General features: G+C 43.9%; 1 pseudogene; it reads left to right on the top strand.

Moving 5' to 3' along the window:
• Positions 1–14,739, top strand: part of LOC127122261 (uncharacterized) — a 113,645-nt pseudogene that overhangs the window by 4,372 nt on the left and 94,534 nt on the right.

The following is a 14,739-nucleotide window of genomic DNA, read 5'->3' as shown; positions in this document are numbered from 1 at the left end:
GTGTTGGAGCTTGGGCTTAAGCCTTGGGCTTGTTTTGTGTTGTATTGTTTAAGCTGTTTAACTGTTTGCTTTACAGTTTGTCTGATTGAGTACTGACTGTGTTTGATTGTTTCCAGGTACTTTAGTTGCTCAGTTCCTTGTGAACTTTTGCTTTGCGTTGCTTAAGCAACTTGCATTGAGGTAGGTCTTCTTGACTTCATGTAGTCTGGAGACCCGGCTGTTACCGGGCTGGGCAAATAAATGTCTGAAGTCCTCCTTAAGAGGCAATGCTTGTGTATGTTTATTTTTAAGCTAAGCAGGAAAAGCCCTTCAAGTAAGGCAATTGGTGGAAGGTAGGGACAAGCAACCTGTCCCCCACTATTCAGTGAGTCTTCTCCTTGCTCCCATTACATGGTTGTAGCATTGAGATCAAAAGCCCAAGATCTTGTGCAGTGCACATTGTGTCAGAGTCATCGAGTATAGAAGGGTTCCCCTATTCTGGACCCATGCTCATTTGTCAGCTCTCCCTGGTTAGGGATAAGAGCTGTGAGGTCTGATCCTCACTTCATCCTTTCATCTGCTTCACCTTAGCCTCGTAATGGCAAGGTTAAGAGCAAACACAGCCTGTACAGACGATTGCTTAGGCAGTCAAACCTGATTGATTGAGCCCCTTGTTTGGCTATAGTGCGTGTTATGTGGATATCTGATTGACATGCTTGTTTGAGATACCTGTTCTCATTTGATGATATATGATTGTATGCTTGTGTGCTAGCTTCTTTCCTGGTTAGGTTAGTTTGCTTATGCAAGTAGGATAGAAAACCGAACTTAGGGTTGACGATGCATGACAACATTAGGCTCGAGTCTCAGCTCCCTAGTTGTGTATCTTTCCCCGGTTTCTGGTTAGCAATTTAGTCCCTTTCAGGGGAACTACATCGCCCTGATCCTCGTTCCAGACGAGGTATGTAGGCAGGTGGTCGTGCGAGACCACTCCGGGCAACCTTTTTCTTTTTTGCGTGCGTTTACTTGTTATCTGACTGTGCTGTTTGGTGTTTTGGTTCGGATGCCGACGTAAGGCCAGTGATTGGCTGTCGGGCTCCAAGTTTGCCGTTTTGTGCGTGTTTTGGTTCGGATGCCGACATAATTCCATCCAGTGGTTGTCGGGCTCCATGTTTGCCACCCTTGTGTGTTTGTATGTTTTGTGTTGTTTGGCGTGCGTAAGCCGAACTACAGTGGCTCTGATTCTTGTTCCAGACAAGATATGTAGGCATAAGGTGCGATACCTTATCGAGCCCGTTCCTCTTAACCCCACCTGCGTTCCCCGTGTGTGTGTGTGATGTTTAGCAACCTTTTCTTTATTCTAGGACGTGGATCCCGTCGAGTACGACGGACGTGAGGGGTGCTAATACCTTCCCCTTGCGTAACCGACTCCCGAACCTTTTCTCTCTGGTCGCGAGACCATGTCTTTCCAGGTTTCTCTGAGCGTTTCCGTTCCCTATCTTGGGATAAATAACGTTTAGTGGCGGCTCTGTGTGTTTTTATTTTGAGGCTCGCCGGTTGATTTTTCGCAGGATGCGACAGCTGGCGACTCTGCTGGGGAAAACCTATGTTGACCTATGCTGGTCCATCGTCCCTAAGCGAGTCCTTCCTAGCGTTCTAGGATTAGTTTAGGTTGCTTGTTGTGTGATTTATTGCATTTATTATTCTAACCAGTGTGTATATATTTGCATTAATGTTTGCATGCATCATACTATCATATTGTTGCCGTCCTCTGCAGGTGGTTCTGTTGTTTGGGGTGGGTGTTCTGAGTGGGGCTAAAACCCAGGCCCGAGTATACACCTAGGACTAGTGTGGTCTCACGTTGCCTCTTTCATGTTAAGTCAACATGTGCCTGGCGGCGTGATGTGCCACAAGCCGGACGAGGCTCACTTGATAGTGCTCATCTCTGTGGATATTCCGCTTTGTTTGAGTCACTCCATTTGAGTTGTTGACTCTGGTGACCGATCATTCCCGGATCTTTGGTTTAGACGATTTTAAGGGAGCTACAATGGCACACCCGAAAGGGCAAACCCATTGAGTATCTCCGCCCGATTGTCGAGACCATTATCCGCCTTAGGATGACTTGATTAGAACTTACCTGTGAGGGGAGGGTTGTTCTGTCAGATGTTTGTTCAGATAGCCTTCAGATGGTGACTTTTGATCTGTGATTCAGAGACATATTTATAAGTCGGATTTATGGTCATTTATTGCCGTGACGCCGGAGTGCTGTCCGTGATTTATCAGTGGGGATCCGTTTATTTCAGGATTCCCCGGGCCGAGATATTTATCAGTGGGGATCCGTTTATTTCAGGATTCCCCGGGCCGATTCAGATGGAGGTGGTGTGTCTGCTCAGAGACCAGCGATGATGATGATGTATCTGTCTTCCGTTTATTTCGGAACCCGTGGGTCAGATTGGTTACATTTCTCCTCAGATGGTAATGATCAGTCCAGAGGCCAGATTCAGTACAGAGGATCAGATGACTTGGAGGATGGCACAATGCATTGCATACATCTGCATCATTCTCATTTTGCATTCATCTGCACCAAACTCACGTCTAGCCATATGGGGAGTATTATAGATTGAGAATCTGGTTGAGAGACATCTTGAATTTCAGAATGTGGATGTCAAAACGTTATCTGTCTCAATGAAATCAGAATCAAAAGACAGAAGCTTCCTCATATGGATAGACGTTGCATTCATGCATATTAACCTGTTTGCTGTTTTGCAGGAATCATTGCTCGTGCTCGCAGAACTGTACCTTTGCACTCAACCCGTCCTCACAGATACTTCACCAGACGCAATACACCCAGACTGATGGATCTTCCCAACACAGATATGCTCGAACTGAAAGATAAAATGAACGAGCTGATCAACATCATGCAAGGCTTTGCAGTTGGTCAGAAGGCTCTGGCAGATAAAGTTGAAAAGCTCGAGCGGGCTTCAGCTGCTAACAGTGTTGTTAATCTGGATGGTGTCTCCAATCAGGGGTTGGGTGGATCCAAAAATGGTGGTAAAAGAGCGACTATGGGTTTGGTGAATGACAATGCTGCTGGTTTTGGTGCTGGTGGTCAACCTGGGCCCGGTCTGGGGCAGAATTTGAAGGACAATTTTGTGCCTCCTTTCTATGGGTTTGATGATGACAGGGAGGAAGACAGAGAGGCTGATCAATTCTCCATGCACGATGTGCCATTTGGTCAATATGGTGTCCAGCCACAGAGCAAAGAAATTCAGTTACTGGCAGAGAAGGTAAAGGCTCTGGAAAGCCACGCCACTCCGGGATTTGTCAACATGTCCAACATGGGGCTGGTTGAGGGGATTGTGATCCCACAAAAATTCAAAGCGCCTGCATTTGACAAATACAATGGGAGTTCCTGCCCGGAAACTCACCTCCAAGCTTTCGTACGTAAGATTTCTGCCTACACGACGGATCAGAAGCTGTGGATGTACTTCTTCCAGGACAGTCTGTCTGGAGGATCTCTGGAGTGGTACACCAAGCTGAAATCTGCTGACATCAAGGGTTGGCAAGATCTGGGAGATGCTTTCTTTAAACAGTATCAGTTCAATGCTGATATGGCCCCGAGTCGTACCCAGCTGCAGGGTATGTCTCAGAAGAATACTGAAGGGTTTAAAGAGTATGCTCAAAGATGGAGGGAGTTGGCTGCCAGAGTGCAACCTCCTTTGGTGGATCGGGAGATGTCTGATCTCTTCATGGGTACTTTGCAAGGGGTCTTTGCCGAGAGAATGGTGGGTTGTCCGGTAACCAATTTCGCAGACATTGTGGTGGCTGGTGAACGAATTGAAAGTTGGCTGAAAATGGGGAAAATCCAGGGTGGTATTGCTTCATCATCAGGATCGAAGAAGCCCTTCGGAAATGGTCAAAGGAAGAATGAGGGAGAATCAAGTGCTGTGTATGCCCAGGGAGGATACGGTAGGGATCGTTACTACCAGCACACTGCTGCTATAACCATCCCTGCTGGTAATCAGTCGGTACGACAGCAACGTCAGCCACCTCAACAGAGAGCCGGGTACCAGGTGAAAGGAAAAGGGGTTGATCGCTATTTTGACAAGCCGCCCGTGACATACGCTGTTCTGTTCAAAAAGTTGATGGATCTTGGGTTGGTTCAGCCGAGGGCGATGGTTCCGATAAGAACAGATCAGTGGCCTCCCGATTACGATGAGAATGCCAAGTGTGAATTTCATTCTGGTACGCAGGGGCATAACATTGAGGGCTGTAGAGCATTCAAGAATGTCGTCCAGGACCTGGTAGACTCCAAAGCTATCAATTTTGCGCCATCACCGAATGTTAATGCTAATCCCATGCCGGTACATGGTCAAGCGACGGTGAGTGCAATTGCTGAAGATTCAGATTACACCCGGACAGTGGGTGGAAAGACCAACAGTGACTGTAAGCTGGATGGTTGGGTAAAACCGTGTGCACCAGGGCAGCAAATCCTGAACTGGAGGGTTTGAAAGATCAACATTGTTACTCATCTGGAAGAGTATTATTTCTTGTTTTCAGTTTATATGCATGAAAGCCATACGTGTTGCCCGACACGTAATGGTTCATTGTAAGGGCCACCTCATGTTTAAATTTGCATTTCTGCATCATTAATAAATGGATGTTTTTCAGTCAAAAAACGGTGTTCCCTGTTTTTCAATTACTTTTGCAGTTTAAACACAAAATAAAAATGGCAATGTTTATTTTCTGTTTTTTCCTTTTGTTTTGTCTCGTCCCGACTTCAAAAAAAATTCTTCTCCGGATCTCATTGATAACAATTTGGTTACCTCTCATATGACTTCGACAAACCGATCTATCTTGCTGAAGAAGAAGACGAAGAAGATTGTGATCTGTTGGGATTGGCCAGATTGCTGAAAACAAGAGGAGAAGGTGATTCAGCCGCCTGTGGAGCAGATTGAGATTGTTATTCCACGCACCGCCGAGGTCAGGAAGGAAATTGGGGCCGCTTCAGAGGCGAATCGAGAGCAGAATGGTAGCCTTGTTGAAAGAGCATGTGGATGCCTTCACCTGGTCGTGTCAGGATATGCCAGGGCGAACACCGATATCGTTGCTCACAAGCTACCACGGAAAGGAGACAGTCCTCTAAAGAAGCGGAATGCCAGTGCCTGTATCAGAGAGCCATGGTGACTTTGTTTCGTGATATGATTCATCGTGGAATCAATTGCTATGTTGATGACATGATAGCAAAGTCCCAAACAGAAGAGGGGCATCTGATGGAGATAATTCAAACTGAGGTCGAATTCAGATAAGCGCACTATCAGAGTGCGGGCCGGTAAGCTGTCGGGGGTTCATTACAAGGGAGGAATCGAGGTTCATCCTGCAAAAAAAAAAAAAAAAAAAAAAAAAAAAATGAGAAACGCCTGAACCGAGAAAGAAAAAGAGAGGTTCGTGGTTTCTTAGAAAGATTGAACTACCTGTCATGGTTCACATCTCATCTAACGGCCACGGGCGAACCTATATTCAAGTTGTTGAAAAAAAAAGATCGAACGGTCAGGCGAAATAATGATTGCCAAGGGGCATGGAAAGAATAAAAGGAAAAGTTGCAGGAACCTCTGATTCCGATATCTTCTGTGGAAAGAGCAATTGTCAATCTGTACTTGACGGCCTTCGAGGGGTCTACGAGGTGTAATGGGTCAGCATGACGAGTCTGGTCGAAAAGAGCATGCAATTTACCTTAGCAAAAAGTTTATCGACTGTGAAACAGTACATTCACTGTTCGAAAAAAACTTGATGTACTTTGGCATAGGCTGCTCGCCGACTGAGACAGTATATGCTGGTTCATACCACTTTGGGGATTTCCGAGATGGATCCGATCGAGTATGGGTTTGAGAATCCAGCATTGACCGGACGGGTTGCGAGAGTGAAAAAGAATATTGACTGATTTGTGATACTCTCAGAAAGCAATCAAGGGGTGTATCGTCTGATTACATCTCTCTGCAACCCATTGAGGATTGTCAACCGATGAAGTGTGGATTCCCTGATGAGGACATCTCGAGGTGCTCTAATTGAAAGATTGAGAGTAACCGATCCCGGAGGAGGGGCCCGACCCTGAATCCGAACGGATTCTGATGTCTGATGGGGAGGATAAGATGAATAAGGTAGTGCTTCCTGGGGCACGATGGAATGCATCAACGATGGTGACCGAGGCCGAAGCTTGTATTCTGGGTACTGTACTTCGGTACGTACGTCTACTGGGGCAAACGCCTTTCTCACTTAGAGAGCCTGATTGGAGAAAAGAGGCTAGCAGCCATCTGTCATGGGCGGTATACCAGCAACGTATGAAGCGTGCTTTTGACAAGAAAGTGCGACCTCGGATGTATCTCGTGGGTGATATGGTGCTGAAAAGGATCCTTCCTCCTCAAAACGATCGAAGGGGCAAATGGACACCGAATTATGAAGGTCTATTCGTGGTCAAGAAGGTTTTCTCTGGCGGAGCCTTGTTGCTAACGACCATGGATGGCGGAGATTTTCCATCCCCTGTGAATGCGGACGCAGTTAAAAATACTTCGTATAAAGAGACCCGCTGGACGAAAAGAACAAAATAGTCCAGGCAAAAAGGGGCATCCCGGCGAACCAAAAACAGAAAAAAGGTTCGGGCAAAAATTAGGGATAAAAGAGAAAAACTGTACACCCGGCAAGTCGAAAACCTGAAAAGGCGACTTGGGCAAAAAGGGGTATCCTGGTGGATTGGAAACCCGAAAGGGCGGTCCAGGCAAAAGAGGGATTGAAACGAACAACTGCGTCTGGCATGATCGTTTGCGCTTTAGTTAAAGCATCATGGAAAATACCCGGTAGGGATCGGTTAGAATCGTCTTGTTCAGAAAGCAGAAAGCATGGAGAGTCTGAGGACATATGGGGTGTAACCGAGTTGGAACTCGATGAGATCACGGGTTTCACGTTGCCATTAGGATAGATTTTTCCTTTTGTGCGCAATTACCTCTTTTCAGGAATTGCTTCCTTTTGTATTGCTCATTTGAGCCACACTTTTCAAATCAACAAAATGCACATTCAGTCAAATAATTTTGTTTTTGTTTTTCATTACCGTTTTGATTGCAAAAACATCCAGAAATTTTTGATAAAGAATCTTTGCATTTTAACACATACAGGTTCCTTCCGATGCATGTTTATAAGATTGAGAGCTTGAAATCTTATTTGGAAGGTTGAGTGACCCAAGTGTTGAAATCTTGACACGCCTGGGGCACGGTTTTGTCTAACGATCTGTTTTGCAGGAACTGTTAGATATTCTTCACTCACTTGCAGGTTGTGGTGTGGAAGCTTTGTAACAGATCCCCAGAGAGTCCGATCAGGGACAGAGATATCTGAAGAAACGACGGAGTGACGTTGAGGCGTACGACGATCCTTGATGTTGATCAAGAAGACTCTTCAAAGTCGGAAGACTTGAAAGTGTGTAATTCCCCGCAGAGTCCAATCAGGGATGAGTGAATGGGTAGAGAAGTGGCGAAGAGGCGTTGAGGCGTACGACGACCTTTGGAACTAATCAAGAAGACTCTTCAAAGTCGGAAGATTGAAAAGTCTGTATAAATCCCAGGAGTTCGCTCTCCGTCGAGCGCGGCGCGACTTGGAATACAAGATGATGGAGCAGAAAAGGTCCAGATGAGTCTGGGAGTTCTCAAAAGTAGAAAGCTGATGCGAGATTGGAAGGTAGATACCGTGGTTCGACGAGTCGACGGGTGTTTTGTACCAACTTTTTTCATTTCCCAGCTAGGTCCCCAAGCAGAAGTATAGGACTAGCTCCCCAGCAGATTCAAGGTCGGTAAACTTCTCCAGCCAAGTCAGGATGGTTGTCCCCGGCCGGTTTACAACGGTGTTTCCTCAGCAGCCAGGTCTGAAGGTTGCTAATCCCCGAGTGGAGCGGGTTTCAAAGAAATATATCTCCAGCAGTTCCCCGAGTGGAGCGGGTCTTTTTCAAAGAAATATATCTCCAGCAGTTCCCCGAGTGGAGCGGGTTCAAAGAAATATATCTCCAGCAGTTCCCCGAGTGGAGCGGGTTTTTTCAATGACATATCTCTCCAACAGTGTTCATTCTACCAGTGGATTGAACGAGTTTCCGTAGCAGACGAATATCTGCATCCCCAGCCGAGGGTATCCTACATGTGGATTGATTGGGTTCTCCCCAGCGGAGTAGTTGTCGTTCCCCTAGCAGGGTCTGGATGGTATTCCCCCAGCAGGTTGAAGATTGCTCATTTCCCCAGCAGGAGTATCTGTGAGGGTTCCCAAAGCAGAGTTGGGGTCTATATCCCCAGCAAGTCAAAGACTGTGGTATTCCCACAGAGTGCAGTGAAGGATCTGTATCCCCAGCATGTCCTCGAGAGGGTGGGGTGCAAAGGAGGTATTCCCCAGCATGTCCTCGAGAGGGTTGGGTGCAAAGGATCTGTATCCCCAGCAAGGGTTGTCTATTTCCTAGCAGCAGTGCTATCCCTGGCAGGGTGGAAATCGGAGCAGTGGCGAGTTCCTCAGCAGAGAGTCTCGTTTTCCCCAGAAAATTCCCTTGAGGGGGATATTTTTATGCATTCATCATGTAGAATAAGCATTGCATATTGCATAGAAAAATAAATAATCGCGTAGCATTTCCATAATTATGGAGCATTACGCAGAAGAAATCAAGCATGCATCATTGCAAACGTCAGCTAGTCTCAAGCCGTGGTTACTGTTTGAGAGGTATTTTGCCAGAAAATGAAAGTGTTACTCCGAGTAGTATAGCCTCATGATTGGATCACAGGTATTGTCCCAGTGGTACGACACTGGAGAAGACTCCTTCCGTCGGACGGAGATGGAAAAGGGATGTATTCAACGCAACCCAAACTGTGGTTACCGCTTGAAGATTTGGGGTTCACCAAAGGTGAAGATGTTACTCTGAGGAGATTAGCATCACAACGTCAGATCAGCAATGTTCCCCAGTAGTGCGATATTGGAGGAAATGTTCCCGTCGGACAGAGATGGGGATACAGTCAGAAGTCGTTACGCGATCAGCGCGATTCAAGCCGTGGTTACCGCTTGAGATTTGGTTTTGTCGGACAGTGAAGACGATGCTCCGAGGAGTTCAGCATTGTGAGTTTGGAACCACCGTTTCTTCCCAGACACCAGTAAGTGTTTGGTCGATCATTGTTTGATGTCTGTCCGCATCATTGTTTGATGTCTGTCCGCATCATTGTTTGATGTCTGTCCGCATCATTGTTTGATGTCTGTCCGCATCATTGTTTGATGTCTGTCCGCATCATTGTTTGATGTCTGTCCGCATCATTGTTTGATGTCTGTCCGCATCATTGTTTGATGTCTGTCCGCATCATTGTTTGATGTTTGGTCGATCATTGTTTGATGTCTGTCCGCATCATTGTTTGATGTCTGTCCGCATCATTGTTTGATGTCTGTCCGCATCATTGTTTGATGTCTGTCCGCATCATTGTTTGATGTCTGTCCGCATCATTGTTTGATGTCTGTCCGCATCATTGTTTGATGTCTGTCCGCATCATTGTTTGATGTCTGTCCGCATCATTGTTTGATGTCTGTCCGCATCATTGTTTGATGTCTGTCCGCATCATTGTTTGATGTCTGTCTGCATCATTGTTTGATGTCTGTCCGCATCATTGTTTGATGTCTGTCCGCATCATTGTTTGATGTCTGTCCGCATCATTGTTTGATGTCATGTCAACATCATTGTTCGGTGCCTGTAAACATCGAGTTTCCTCCCGGTCATTGGTTAATGTCTGGTCGAGCTTTTTTGGTGTCAGTAAACATCATCGTCCGATGTTCAGTAAACGTCGAATTTCTTCCCAGTCATCAGTCAGTGTCTGGTTGAAGGTGTACCCTCTGACGTGTTGCCCTCAGAGTGGTGATTGGTATTATTTCCGACATTGCCAGCAGAATTATCAGATATTTTTCGGGGTTCAAATGCAGAGATCTGAGGATCGTTTGCGCAGAGAAAATTTTTCGGGGTTCAAGAAAAGCAAAAAAAGAATGAGAATCCTGAGTGGGTGTGGTGTTCAGACCATGGTTATCCCTGTGTTACCATTTATTTTGGTATCCAGGTCGACGTTTCAAGAGTTTGTTTCTTCGCCGCTGCTGACAGGCGTTGCTAATTATCCCATCAGAGTGCAAATTGTTCGTCTGTTCTTGGTATTCAATCACTCTTCATCCTGATCATCCGAAAGCCGAGGCTATTTCGTATCGACAGGTTCACAGTGGATTGAATAGGGGCAGCTGTAACACCTCAAAATTTGCCCTCCTCTCTTGGGACTAACATTAACATATTTTGCATATAATTTTAGGGCATTAGGCATCTCATATTGCATAGCATGTGGTTACATAGTGCAAGCCATCTTCCCAAGTCTTGATCAGAAGCTGAGGAAGTAAAGTGCAAGCCTAGGGTTTATTGACTGGTCATGGATCATCTGAGGATTGGGCTGTGAATTAGGGTTTTATGATTCTCAAGGGATATTGATCTTCATATTGATTGAATTGATACATCATCATCATGGTTGGTCATCATCAAGTGTTGGAGCATATTCCTTGAGATTAGGGTTTTGACTACTGGTCAACCTTAATCATCTGCATTGGGCCAATCAGGGCATAATCAGGAGATGGGGGCTATGATGTATATGAGGATCATAATGTGATTATATTGAGCTCATGGATGCTAGGGTTTCATGGTTGAGCCATTTCATCAGGAGTTTGGGGCTCAATTTGATCAGTGCGTAGCCAAATTCATCTATCTGTCAGAAAAGTCAATTGTGGTCAACTGTGCCTGGATTGATGGATTTGGAGGAGGGAGAGGGCAAGAGATACTCCATTCATGTTCAAACAAGTCTCATTTGACATTTCAAATACTCACATTGAAGGATTTGAGGTCATAGCAAAGGTTTCCAAAAGGAAAAATGACCTATGGTTTCAAGTTTCCAAAAGGATGGCAAGTTTTTGGAACGACTTCAACCCAATTTTCCACCATCAAAAAAGCTTCAAATGGAATTTTGTTGAACATGAAAGTTGTAGATCTTTCTCTCCCATTTTCAAAAAGTCCAAGATCGTGAGAATCGGATGAACGGTTGAGGAGATATGGTCAAATTACCACCGGGCGTGCATGGCAAAATTTTCCATGTATCGATGCACACGAATTTCGTATCGATGCGTGCAAGGCAAAAAAGGGCCATGTATCGATGCACACGAGTTATGTGTCGATGCACACTGTTAAAAAGTGCCTTGTATCGATGCAAACAAGTTATGTATCGATGCATACTGTTAAAAAGTGCCTTGTATTGATACAAACAAGTTATGTATCGATGCACACTGTTAAAAAGTGCCTTGTATTGATACAAACAAGTTATGTATCGATGCACACTGTTAAAAATGAGCTATGTATTGATGCAGGAGCTTTTGTATCAACGCACAACTCTGTTTTGATCTTGCATTTGCCTCTAAACATCAAATGTGACTTGCTTGAGCTGTCATGAGCTGTCATATGGCAATAGTTGGCAAGGGCGTTTTGGAGCTTTCACAATTAAACCACATTATGCTAATTACATTTGGTTTGGTTAATTAAGGTGATTAAGTGTGGATTAAGTTGAAGTATATATTCATAATCATCATCTAATCATAACAGATTTTCACATTCACCAAAAATCAGATCTGAAACCTTTCCAATTCTCTCAATTTCCTCAAGAACACCAAAACTTCAAATCAAAAATTCATCATCAATTCTTGATCAATCTTGAGAATTCTTTTTGCATTGAACTCCTCTCATCATCTTCTCAAACTGTTTGTGGAGTTTGGATTGGAAAAAGCTCGGAATCGTGACTGTCCAACATAGCATCATCCATGGTGAATCAAGATTTGGCGCGGTAGGAGCGATCTCTCTCGAACCTGAGCTTTGTATGCAACTTCTTGTAGCTTCTAGGCCATCTGTTTCAAGGAATTAAGCATCGAAACTCCACGAATCGCGACTGCCTTCGAATTGAGGTTAGTATTCGAGTAACACGATTTTTCAATTGGTTATAGGCGTTTTGTAGCTTGTTTATCATAGATCGTAGTGGTGCTGTTGGTTTTAGAAATGGATAACCGTAGGTGGAGAAATCTGAACTCGAAGCTTTGAATGTGAAACTTTAGTCGATCGATCCGTGAGATTTAGGAACTTGTAGGTTAAATCATAGACATAATTGAGATCCTGAGAGTGAGACCTTTCCAACGGTTATTCATTTGTGAGATTTGGTTGAGTTTTGAGCAAAACCGATTTTGGACTTGGAGGTTGAGTTGTGCGAGGAAGACGATGGAGTTTGCTGGCCTGTTACTGTTTGATCTTCATTTTCATTTGAAAATTCAAATAACTTGTTTCCCTCCCCCGTGCATTATAATTACAGATCTGCCATTGGAACTTTTAATTAATTTAGTTAATTCATAAAAAATGTTAAAAAAATTCATTAACACCTTTAAAAATTCATAAAAAATGGTAAAAAATTCAGAAAAATATGGAGTTTTTTTCTATGACTTTGTTGTTGACTTTAGGTTTTTTGACCTATTGGTCAAAGTTGTGCATGACATATTTTTGGATTGACCTAGGCTTCTTTCACATGTGTTACATTTTTACACCTTGCACCATTTTAATTGGGGAATGCACATAGTGTAGAATAAATTCTTGAAAATTTTTGTGGTGGTTCTTGACTCATTGAGGATTATTTATATGTAAATTTCATGAATTTTTGATACCTGGTTAGAGAGCAGCAAATTCTGGAACTTAGGTGTGACAATTTGTGTCACACCTCTTGATGTCAACTTGTTGAATTTAATTGGATGACCTATGCATGTTGGAATTGGCTGAAATTTTGCATGATGACTTGTTGACATGTTAGGATGCTTGATGAATTTTTGTAGGATTTTTCACTGTATTTTCAATTTAATCTTGATTTTTCATTTCTGGTTGTTGAAATTGCAAGCTCATGTGATACATGTTGGTAGATTGATTGGGAAATCCTCATATTGTATTGTATGGCCATGAAATTTGATATGCATGAACTAGACACATTGTGTGACCTCCCTGTTTTGGTCTCATCCATTTCTTTTTTGTTTTCAATGAGATATGAATTTTTGAAGTGGAAGCATGTATTGATGTTGTGATTTGGAGCCTATAATTGTGTCTGTTTTTGTTGATTTTCATTGACATGGTTCCATTTGCCCAATTGAGCTCAAATTTGACATGGTAGACCTTGAATCCCCCCTGTTTAGGTGTAATTAATTTGAGAATTTTTGGATTTATTTTGGTATGGATTTGAATGCAATACTTCTGTTTGTATGCTTGGTGGTTCATTTGACCTCATATGGATTGTTTTGTGCATGAATTGAACATGATGGATGATATAAACATGAGACCAATGATGCTTGCTTGTGTTTGATGATAATTTGATGTTGGATGGTGGATACCTTGCTGTTTTGAGTTTTTCTTGCTTTTGGACCCTAGGCTTGGCCTAGTGGTCTAGTTGCTAATATTTGCTTGATTTTTCAGGATCAAAAAAGCAATGTACATGGAGAATGATCCAAATCCGATTTTGATTGATGTTGTGGATGTTTGTACACTAACATAACATTGTTTTGTAGGTGTTGGAGCTTGGGCTTAAGCCTTGGGCTTGTTTTGTGTTGTATTGTTTAAGCTGTTTAACTGTTTGCTTTACAGTTTGTCTGATTGAGTACTGACTGTGTTTGATTGTTTCCAGGTACTTTAGTTGCTCAGTTCCTTGTGAACTTTTGCTTTGCGTTGCTTAAGCAACTTGCATTGAGGTAGGTCTTCTTGACTTCATGTAGTCTGGAGACCCGGCTGTTACCGGGCTGGGCAAATAAATGTCTGAAGTCCTCCTTAAGAGGCAATGCTTGTGTATGTTTATTTTTAAGCTAAGCAGGAAAAGCCCTTCAAGTAAGGCAATTGGTGGAAGGTAGGGACAAGCAACCTGTCCCCCACTATTCAGTGAGTCTTCTCCTTGCTCCCATTACATGGTTGTAGCATTGAGATCAAAAGCCCAAGATCTTGTGCAGTGCACATTGTGTCAGAGTCATCGAGTATAGAAGGGTTCCCCTATTCTGGACCCATGCTCATTTGTCAGCTCTCCCTGGTTAGGGATAAGAGCTGTGAGGTCTGATCCTCACTTCATCCTTTCATCTGCTTCACCTTAGCCTCGTAATGGCAAGGTTAAGAGCAAACACAGCCTGTACAGACGATTGCTTAGGCAGTCAAACCTGATTGATTGAGCCCCTTGTTTGGCTATAGTGCGTGTTATGTGGATATCTGATTGACATGCTTGTTTGAGATACCTGTTCTCATTTGATGATATATGATTGTATGCTTGTGTGCTAGCTTCTTTCCTGGTTAGGTTAGTTTGCTTATGCAAGTAGGATAGAAAACCGAACTTAGGGTTGACGATGCATGACAACATTAGGCTCGAGTCTCAGCTCCCTAGTTGTGTATCTTTCCCCGGTTTCTGGTTAGCAATTTAGTCCCTTTCAGGGGAACTACATCGCCCTGATCCTCGTTCCAGACGAGGTATGTAGGCAGGTGGTCGTGCGAGACCACTCCGGGCAACCTTTTTCTTTTTTGCGTGCGTTTACTTGTTATCTGACTGTGCTGTTTGGTGTTTTGGTTCGGATGCCGACGTAAGGCCAGTGATTGGCTGTCGGGCTCCAAGTTTGCCGTTTTGTGCGTGTTTTGGT

This window comes from Lathyrus oleraceus, chromosome 2 (assembly GCF_024323335.1).
Source record: "Lathyrus oleraceus cultivar Zhongwan6 chromosome 2, CAAS_Psat_ZW6_1.0, whole genome shotgun sequence".
NCBI lineage: Eukaryota > Viridiplantae > Streptophyta > Magnoliopsida > Fabales > Fabaceae > Lathyrus > Lathyrus oleraceus.
The sequence above is the reverse complement of the archived record's forward strand: the minus strand, read 5'-3'. Positions and strand labels throughout refer to the sequence as shown.